Below are 9,466 nucleotides of genomic sequence, written 5' to 3' on the forward strand. Positions count from 1 at the left end.
CTAACAGGGGACAATGTTCAGGTCCCCTGTTGGTCATGCTTTAATCCATGCTAAAATCCTGTTTCAGACCCTCTGATGATTTTTATTTTTATTTTTTTGCCTGCATGTGTGTGAGTGTGAAAGACCCTCCTCAGCACTGCCCCTACTGACTGGAGCAGGTATCAATGCCTCATTCACACACATCACTTCTTAACACTCCTCCATTGTCTGAATGACTATTGAACAAACCACTTGTGAAGAAATCAGTCTGCTGAAACATAGTTCATTACCTTTTTAAACAAAATATGTAGGTTTAGATTTGTTGTTGTTGTTTTTATTATTAATTCTTAAACTGAATGATCTCTTAAAACATGGTTTATTATGTCTGTAAATCTCATAAAGGGTAAAAGTATATTAGATTTTAAAAGTGTTCCATCCCAAGAAACTCCTGATAAACATTTACAAGCCCTGGATTCCAAATAACATTTTTAAATGTTATGTACACACAAAATTATCTGCAAATATAGGAACATAATCTGCTTGTTTGCACACATTACAGAAAGAAAGGTCCACACTTGCACTGTAATGATGTGTGTGTTGAAGATGATAGTTATAAGACCCATTACATTAAAAATGAAGGTTGTGAAATGGGGCTCAATGGGGGAGTGGATTTCAAAGCTGACAGCTTCCACTGAAGCTTCTTGACATTCATTATTTGTTGAGTTCTCTTTGACACATTCAGCTGCTTCTTTTACCTGCTTCATTTACATAGCAGCACAGGAGTTTGCTCCTCTCTCTGAGCAAAACAATTTGCTGGTTGCAATCAGCAGAGAATGCTGCACACAATTGTTGACGTCAACATAACAATAAATTAAACATGACATGACATGACAGTACATTCAATTCAAGTCCATGTTTTGTGGTTATTGGAAAGTGTGTATTATCTGCAGGTATACTGCTTTAACCACAAGATCGTTTGCAGATTCAATGACTGGTTTATGTCACAGTTGTACACAGAAGTAAAATGCAAAAGGACATAGTAGAAAGACATTTCTAACACCTAATGGTGAGACCACAGTGTGCAACAAATGAGGGACTTCCTTGCTCACCCCTCCCTTTCCCAAGTGGGTCAGCAAGCTACAGTAGGAAGTCATTTGTCTTTGCATGGTAAACTTCAGCTTGAAAACCAAAAGTGGATGAAGTTGGGCAGGTGAGGCCAACCTCGGGTACCAATGTGTTCAATTAAAAAAAGTCTGAGCAGTTAATGTCTCAATTGCAAGCTTCAGCTCTTTCCCAATTGAACAAAGTATGTTCCTCTTTTGAGGAAAATAGATGATAAAGCTCAGCACCTACAGTAAGGGAGGATACTAATGTGATTAACAGCTGCTGTCTGTGAATTTCTCATTTCAGAATCTCAACATAACGCCAGTCAAATTCTTAATCGTAAGGTTGCAAATGGTAGTTCAGATTTTCATGGATGACGTCACTACCAGTTGCCACTTTGAAATGTGAAATGTGTGCTATTTGTTTTGGGCTGCGATAGAGTTACAGTGACATAAGATGGTGGCCTATATAAAGCAAGGCCCTTGCCTTAAGTACATGATATAACAGCCGTATTCTATGAATATTAAAACCACCTTTTGTTTGAAATAATGTGAATTTCTCTGTGAGATGAAGTATCTATCTATCTATCTATCTATCTATCACCTTCTCTATCTATAAATTATACACTAATACAAACATACCCATGGCTAATATATTTAATTTCTACCTTTGTTATACTGTTATACCCTGGACCTTTAAAATATTTTGTGGACATTGGACTTTATCAGCAAATCAACCCTTCAACCTGCTGCTCTTTTCATACTCCTGCTCAACCCACTCATTCAGTCGACTGTGTGGTACAGACATCATGGCCACGTTCTTGTCTGTTATTCCTTGAGTGATTTTTGCATGTTTTTAAACATTGTGTTTCTCGGTGCTCCAGAATTGTGAGCTGCAATTTGGCTCCCTTTTTCTGCTCCATCCATCTCTGTCCTTGTTACCTACGTCCTGTTTGGATCTTTGCCTCAGGCGCTGGTCTTCAGCTCTTTGTTTGAATCCTTGTCTCATGTTATGACATGCCCTGTTCTGCCCCATACCTGCCTGTAACACTTCACTCCAGTAAAATACTATAGTGAAAATAAACCATCTCTCAAACCAAGAGGCACTGTTGACAATAAATCCTTTAAACTGCATCAGCCCTCAAGTCTGTGCTATGCATTTTGGGGGATTGGTTTTTTACCCAACACCAAGGGCCAAATGGTGTAAATAAAACAAAATGACAGGTTGCTATTAAAAACAAAACACCTGCTAACTTTTCTCAATCCTTTATTTGTTGTTCTTCTAAATATTTCACTCTTGTAATTGTTACACCTCACCTTTTGCATGTTTAAATCACGGTGGATTCAATATTTGTAATGTCTTTTGGGGTTCATCTTAACTGACCATTGCCCTCCAATTTGTTCTTGTGAAATGTCTATTACTTTTGTAAAAGGACATTACATGTCACTTCATGATCATTAAACCAAGCTCCAAGTTTTGGAAGCAAAATAGCTTCTGCTTCAATACAAATGCTGAAGACTTGATGGAGTTAAAGGTTGATTACTGTTGTTGTTTTCAGGTTACGCTATCCTTTGTGATTTAACATGGCATGTACTGTGACATTTCTTTTCTCCTTGTCTCATGGAGTCAGTCAAGTGTAATATCATGTTGATAGAGCAGGTATTGTTCCCAATGCCTATTTTGTAAGTGTGGAATGATAGTTTTGATTCCCTGGTGAACATTTGCAGGACTTACACTCTGTAAAAAGTGCCCTCCTGTGAGTTAAATGGAACAAAAGTTGACCTGAAATGGACAGCATTGCATTTACCACACAGGAGAGAAGCTAGGCTTTATTTTTAAGGATACTTATTAAAAGCAGTCTCATGCTAATCTCTTTCATGTTGCAGTATTCAATTGTAACTGACATGTGTTTAATCAGCTGGATGGTTAGTGGTAAAAAAACCCCCAACAACATTGTATAGTAGATTTTGAAAATCAAATGCAGTATAGAACTTGGTGTCATGTTGAAAAATTACCCTTCATGTACAGCTGCCGAACCACTAGGGCATAAACTTTCAGAGTCATCTCTTGTTGCACCAGTGGATGTAATGTCATTTGCCTCCACAAGAATCTAGAATGTTACACTGTGCCACAATTTTTCACAGGAAGTGTTTTCACACTCCATGGAATTCATCACTCTGCAGTTAGACAGGTCATCGGCCAGCCTCTCGTTTCAGTCTCCACCTGTCATCTCACCGACCGTTCAGGAAAACTATGAGATGAAGAGGACCTCGGCACCATTTCCTGGTTCAGTGGCTACTGCCTCGCGCTCCACTAAATCTTTGTTGTTCATTTCAGGAACAAGTTGAACGGGCTGCCACTGTGAAGCGAAGATGTCAACGAGCATCTCGACAGTAGCAGGTGCAGGACGTTAACAATCTTTGTGTTCACTGACGTCCTTCTGAGGTTAATGTGGCTTGACAGTAACATGCAATGAATACAGATAAGGGTGTGGAGGTGACGAGTGCGTGTTTGCGATGAGAGGGAATGGTGAATAATTAGGAAAATGCAAATTTGTAGAATTACAATCACGTTACTTTGTTGTTGTTTTTTTAAATGATAACAAATCATAACAAATGAAAACACCAATTACATTTTCATTGTCCCTTCTATTTAATAATTGTAGTTACTGCCTCATCAATCATCTACTCTGAGATTACTTAAATGCCACAGCTGTGGACTCTGTGCCTGCCAGTGCAAGCAAAATCTATTTTGGACATTTAACAGTGGAGTGTTAATACAGCCTCATTAGAACAAGCCTCTGGCTCAGGAGCTGATACAGTTTCCTGTGCTCTCACTCTCAGCAGCGCCTGGCATTTGAGCAAAGTGGGTACAGTCAAGTGCTTTTTATCAGCAGAGACAGGTCTAGCATCCTACTGGCCATGTCGAGTGAGCAACCTTTTGATCAGACGTTCAAAAGCAACACTGACATGACATACTGTATACACCCATATATTAAACATTTTAGATCTTTTTTATTTTAAATATTCATAAAGTTTTTACTTTGAAGGCGTTGTTTTGATCATCCTACTTAACAGCTGTTTACTTACCAGACTGGCAGTTAATTGTTGCAAGTTCAGCATCAAACTTTATGCACTCCACATGAGCTGTTTTTATGGTGGAAAACTGCAACACCATTATCCTCTATTGCTTTGCCCCTATTTTGTTTCCACTTAAGTTAGCATGCTAACCAGGTAGTGTGTTTGGTTACTTTCTAATAGAAATTTGCAGCATTGGTCGGGAGTGCAGCTATTAGTGTTTGGATCCACTTTTTAAAGATGTCAAACAAACGGGACCTAAATCACAATGTACATCATGACAAGAGCAAACTTGTGCATAATGTAGCAGCCAGTTTACCGCCATATCTGCAACACCTGATCATTTTGAATTGTTAAATGAATTATGTTCAACAATTGTATGGTACAACTTCATGTTATGCAGGTTATTAAAAACATATTTACATACATTTGAAGTAAAACGTTGGTTAAAACCTTATCTTAACTCATCTGTGGGTCCAGAACCAGTCTTTGGTAATTAGTGGACAACATAATTGTGTTGAAAAGGCAGGAAGCGCTGAAGCACTTCGAAAATGGGTAATAACTTAAATAGTAATTTGCTATTTATGACTGGGTACCACTTTCCACCTATGCATGTCTGCAGAGGTCTGCTATGGTCCATGTGAATAAATGTAATTATTTGCCCAGTGGTGCATGCAGACCCTTTGCTGATGAACTTGAACAGCTTTACATTTTGTGTCCACGTGCGGACTTACACATTGACTGCTCATGCTCCCTGTCTCACAACATCTAGTTTAGGTCAAAAGAGACAGTGAAGAAGAGAGCAACCATGGAAATTCCCACAAAAACAAAGAGAGTCACTTGCTTTGTTTCACTGCTGGTGCATTGTGACCTCTCCTCTTCACACATGGATATCAAACTTGTACCTTAGGTGGTGTTTTCATAGGTTTTCTTTGCTACTGTATATGTTATATATAGTACTGTTTTTTGAAAAAATGTACAGTATACCAGATCATTTCTTTACTCTGCTGACAACTTCCGTGCAAAACTCCTCTGCAGCAGCAAAATGAAAAGCTATGACTTCAGTAATATTTTACTATACTGATACGTGCCTGACTATCTTCATGTTTTTTGCCGTATAAAGAGTTCATGACAACCCACTCCACTTTTCACTGGCATACAGTGTGAATCATATGAATATACTACTGCAAATAACCCACATTTAATCTCCTTGTCTTAAATTTATACCAAAGAGGCCTCACTGGAAGATCAGTCCCTGTGCTATGAACACTCCTTTTCATGTAATCACACGTATTAAATCTTTCAAAACATCCACCTACTATAGAAAATAAATCTAAAGGTGCAGGGTTTAATACATGAAGGGGAATTGAGCTCCATCTGCTCTCAGAAAACTAGAAAAAAACATATTATAAAAGGCAGAAGATGATGGAATTTCCAGTGTGTATAGAATCCTGCAGTATATTTGACATTCCTCCCATGTTCATCACTATTCCCGAGAGAGCGAGAGCAGAATTCAGTGTGCATTATGCAGAGTGAATCAATTTTGCAATTGCTAGTGTGTGCAGCTACTTAATTCCACCACTATACCCTGTTGTCATGACAACACTTTATACATTGCCAAGAGGAAATGAGAGGTTCACCACTGAGCATTCACAATTTGATGAAATCCATTGAATACGCAGCAGCAGCTGTGAACAATATGGATCATGTTAGTGTTCTGTGACTAGCATTTTCTGGTGTGCATGAAAGCAACTAATCTATATCCAAGTCAAACTAAACTTAATATACACACCACTATGCAAGCAAAATAAATAACATCCACCCCAGATTGTAAATGCATGGTGTGGTTTATTGTCCAAGAAGCAAGTAAACGACACAAAGAACAAAGGAATCCCTGTCTTCCTCTTTAGTGCTAATACAAATACCTATAAATGAAAAAACCCATATATGATGATACAATATGTTAAATTAATTCTAACTAATGTGTAAAATTAAAAAAAATAAACAATGAATGAATATATCCTACAATATCTTCTCATATTTTGGCTGTTGCATATAGCAAATAAAGAATGTGTGAAATGTACACAAAAATGTTCATGCTCACTTACACGCACACACAAACTTGAATGCAGTAGAGCTTTGGTCAGTGAACTGGCTCAGTGTCAGGGCTTGTAACAGATGGATATTTATTACATTTACATATACAGTTTCTTGTGCAGCAGCGCCAGACTCACCCAATAAAGTGGCATGTGCTTCACACGGATTCTTTGGTGAATTCATGTGTTTTATGGACACCAAGGGCTCTGGTGTAGTGTGTCAAGCTGTAAAGAAGAAACTCTGCAAACAGTCACCTACAGTCAATTTAGAGTGTCCACTTTGCCTAATCCCACAAATCTGCATGCAGAAAGACCCTTCTACCAACCAGGTCGCGAACCCGGGTCTTCTTGCTGCAGAGGCAAGAGTGCTAACCACTACCTCAAATGACACGCATGTGCTAAAATAAGTCTTTGCATGTGACCGCAATAACAACAGAAAAAGTCACATTTGTGAGACATGATGCGCCATCATTGATCCTTCACAGGAGACATTTGCATGTTCACTGCAGAACATTTGTGGCTCTCGATGGTGACACGATGTGCATGTGTGAAAATCTGAATCGATGACTCATCGGATGAGATCTAATCACAACAATGAGGGAAAAAAGACATCACATATGTGTCACTTTAGCATGGTAATGTGAACATAGCCATACCATTCTGCTTGACTCACAGCTGGAGCTCTCCCACCACTGCTGGCGCAGATATGAATCTCTCTGGGTGATAATATTGTGAGCTGTGATGCAATTTGTGACAGCTTGTATTCACGCAAACCTCGAGGCAGATGCGCACTGTGACCTTTAGTTTTAAACATCCCCAAGAAAATGTCACAATGAAATTTCATTTTTAGAATTCATTTTTTTCAGTTGATTAATATAATAGCTGAGGTCAGTAACTTTCACGTGGCCCCGTCCTGACAGAAGGCATTTCTGTGTGTGTCTATCAACTGCTTCTTCTGAGGTTCTGTGGGATTTTGTTATTTTCTGCTGGAGGGGAGAATTAGTCTGTTGAGTGCATTCACTGAAGAAAGTTTCAGTTCACCCCATATTGAGCAAGGAATCTGACACACGCTGGATTACATGAACGCCTTGAGGAGGCATTAATTATTCATCGTGAGATGCAAGACTTTGTTGGGTGCTCAGGTCATTTCCTGCATTCACTGATCATAAAATACCAAATGTCTAAACTTTGCCGCAGATGTGGTAGATCAATAATTCTTCAAGGACAAGACTTTATTGTTGTTTATCTCTGCTGCAGGCAGCAGTTTCAGACAATAAAGCAAACTCTAATTTAGGCTTTGGCATGACATTCCTTTTATTATGCTTTAAATTTTGAAATGAAAATGTTATGGAGAAAAAAAGGAGACTGGAGTAGAGTTACACAGGACTAAAACATAGAAAGCAGTGGCATGATAAGCTAATGGTTTTAGGCTACACTGTCAGAATATTGTTAATATAAATGGTGCAATAAGTGAAAAACAAATTAAATTTGTTATGGGTTGAGTTGTGACATATGCTCTAAAGTAGAATGCTGTAGTTGTTTTTGTGGCATGGATCAAAACCAGAAGTTAAATAGTCCAATACCGACAATGCAGACCTGCTCAGGTTGTGACAGAGGTGCCATTCATGATTTTTTAAGTTGTTCTACAATCACAATGGTCTTGGAGATGTTAATTGAAGGTTGAAATCCTACTTTTTGTCACTTTAACCGTTTAGCACCTAAGCCTCAAAATGTCAGTCTGGACGTTTTCACTTATTTTAACCATAAAAGGGCCAGAAAATGTCCTGTGATTGAATGTTTTTGCCCATTTTTCTAGAATAACTTTCAATATCTGGCAGTTATTGTTAAGACTGGTACTCCACAAAAAGCGGGACTCCAAAAACAGTTCAAATTTCAAACAAAGTCACTTTACTGGTCACAAAGGGTGGCTCAGTACACAATGATCAATCAGTCCCGGCAACAAAAAATAGAACACAGACCACAAGGAATAGCTAGAGAGCTTGTACTTTAGACACTGACTGACAAAGGCAAACTGGCACAGAGGGAAGAGGGAACACAGCTTATATACACATGAGGTAGAGGGAGACACAGGTGAATCTAATGAGGGCGGGACAGACAATCAAAACTGGAGGAAATGAGATGAGCGCTCAGTTTCACAATAAAACAGGAAACAGGAAACATTAAAGAAAGAAACAAAAAATGTGATCTTAAGAGGAATGCCGAGATGAATCAGTTATTTACAATTTAGAAAAACAAGAAAAACACTGTAGTTGTACGCGAACACCAGGCTTTGTGCGTTAACTTTGAAATTTGAATATAAAACATATTTCAAATAACATTTGTTTTATCTCAATGTCCAAAAACAGCTAAAAAAATGGAAACTACGTACAGGAGTTTTTCCACTTCTCTCTGTCAAACCGCTGCATAATTGCAGTAATGCAAAATGTGCTTGTGCAAACGTGTCGGTGTTAAAGGGTTAAAAATAATTTAAAAAAAGTTGTTTCATAAGATTCTCTAGATGTTCAATTATAAAGCAAACTTAGCCCAAGTCTTTCTGTATCACTTACAGCATTTCTGACAGACTCTTTCTGAACAACAGCTTGTTCATTTCTTTCCAAAGCAGCTGAGGTATATAAAACTGTAAAATGCAATATGAATACAGAAAAGAAGGCTGTGGATTTATTTAAAATATGCACATTTTTACCACAACAGCAAACACTATTATACCGTGCACCAAGCAATTTTGACTGCTGATTCTACTGTTTCATTTTGTAGTTCCTTAATTGTGTCACACATATGTTAATATAAAACCTCTTCTGACTTAGCATGCATGATATCTTATTTATTTACATTTTACTTTATTTATTACTTTATTAATCAGTAAACATCTCACATATAAGATAGACTCATAAGTCAATGAGCAAAGTGTATAAGATTTAATTATCAGGCACAAGTCTATATAAAATCTGGATGCATTATAAAAAATTATTATACAGAATTAAAATATACTGTTGTGCTCCAAAAAGTAATTATAACCTAACCTGTGGATAATATTACTGAAAGCTTCCAGATGCGAGGAAGCATTACATTCTGAGCATTATAATCCCATCATATGACGTCACTCTGCAATATAGTGAACCTTAGATTTCATGCTTAAGAAAAAATAAAAAACCCCTCATGTTTTCAACTCATGTGCTCCATTTGTTTTTA

Source organism: Solea senegalensis, linkage group LG4 (assembly GCF_019176455.1).
Source record: "Solea senegalensis isolate Sse05_10M linkage group LG4, IFAPA_SoseM_1, whole genome shotgun sequence".
Classification (NCBI taxonomy): Eukaryota; Metazoa; Chordata; class Actinopteri; order Pleuronectiformes; family Soleidae; genus Solea; species Solea senegalensis.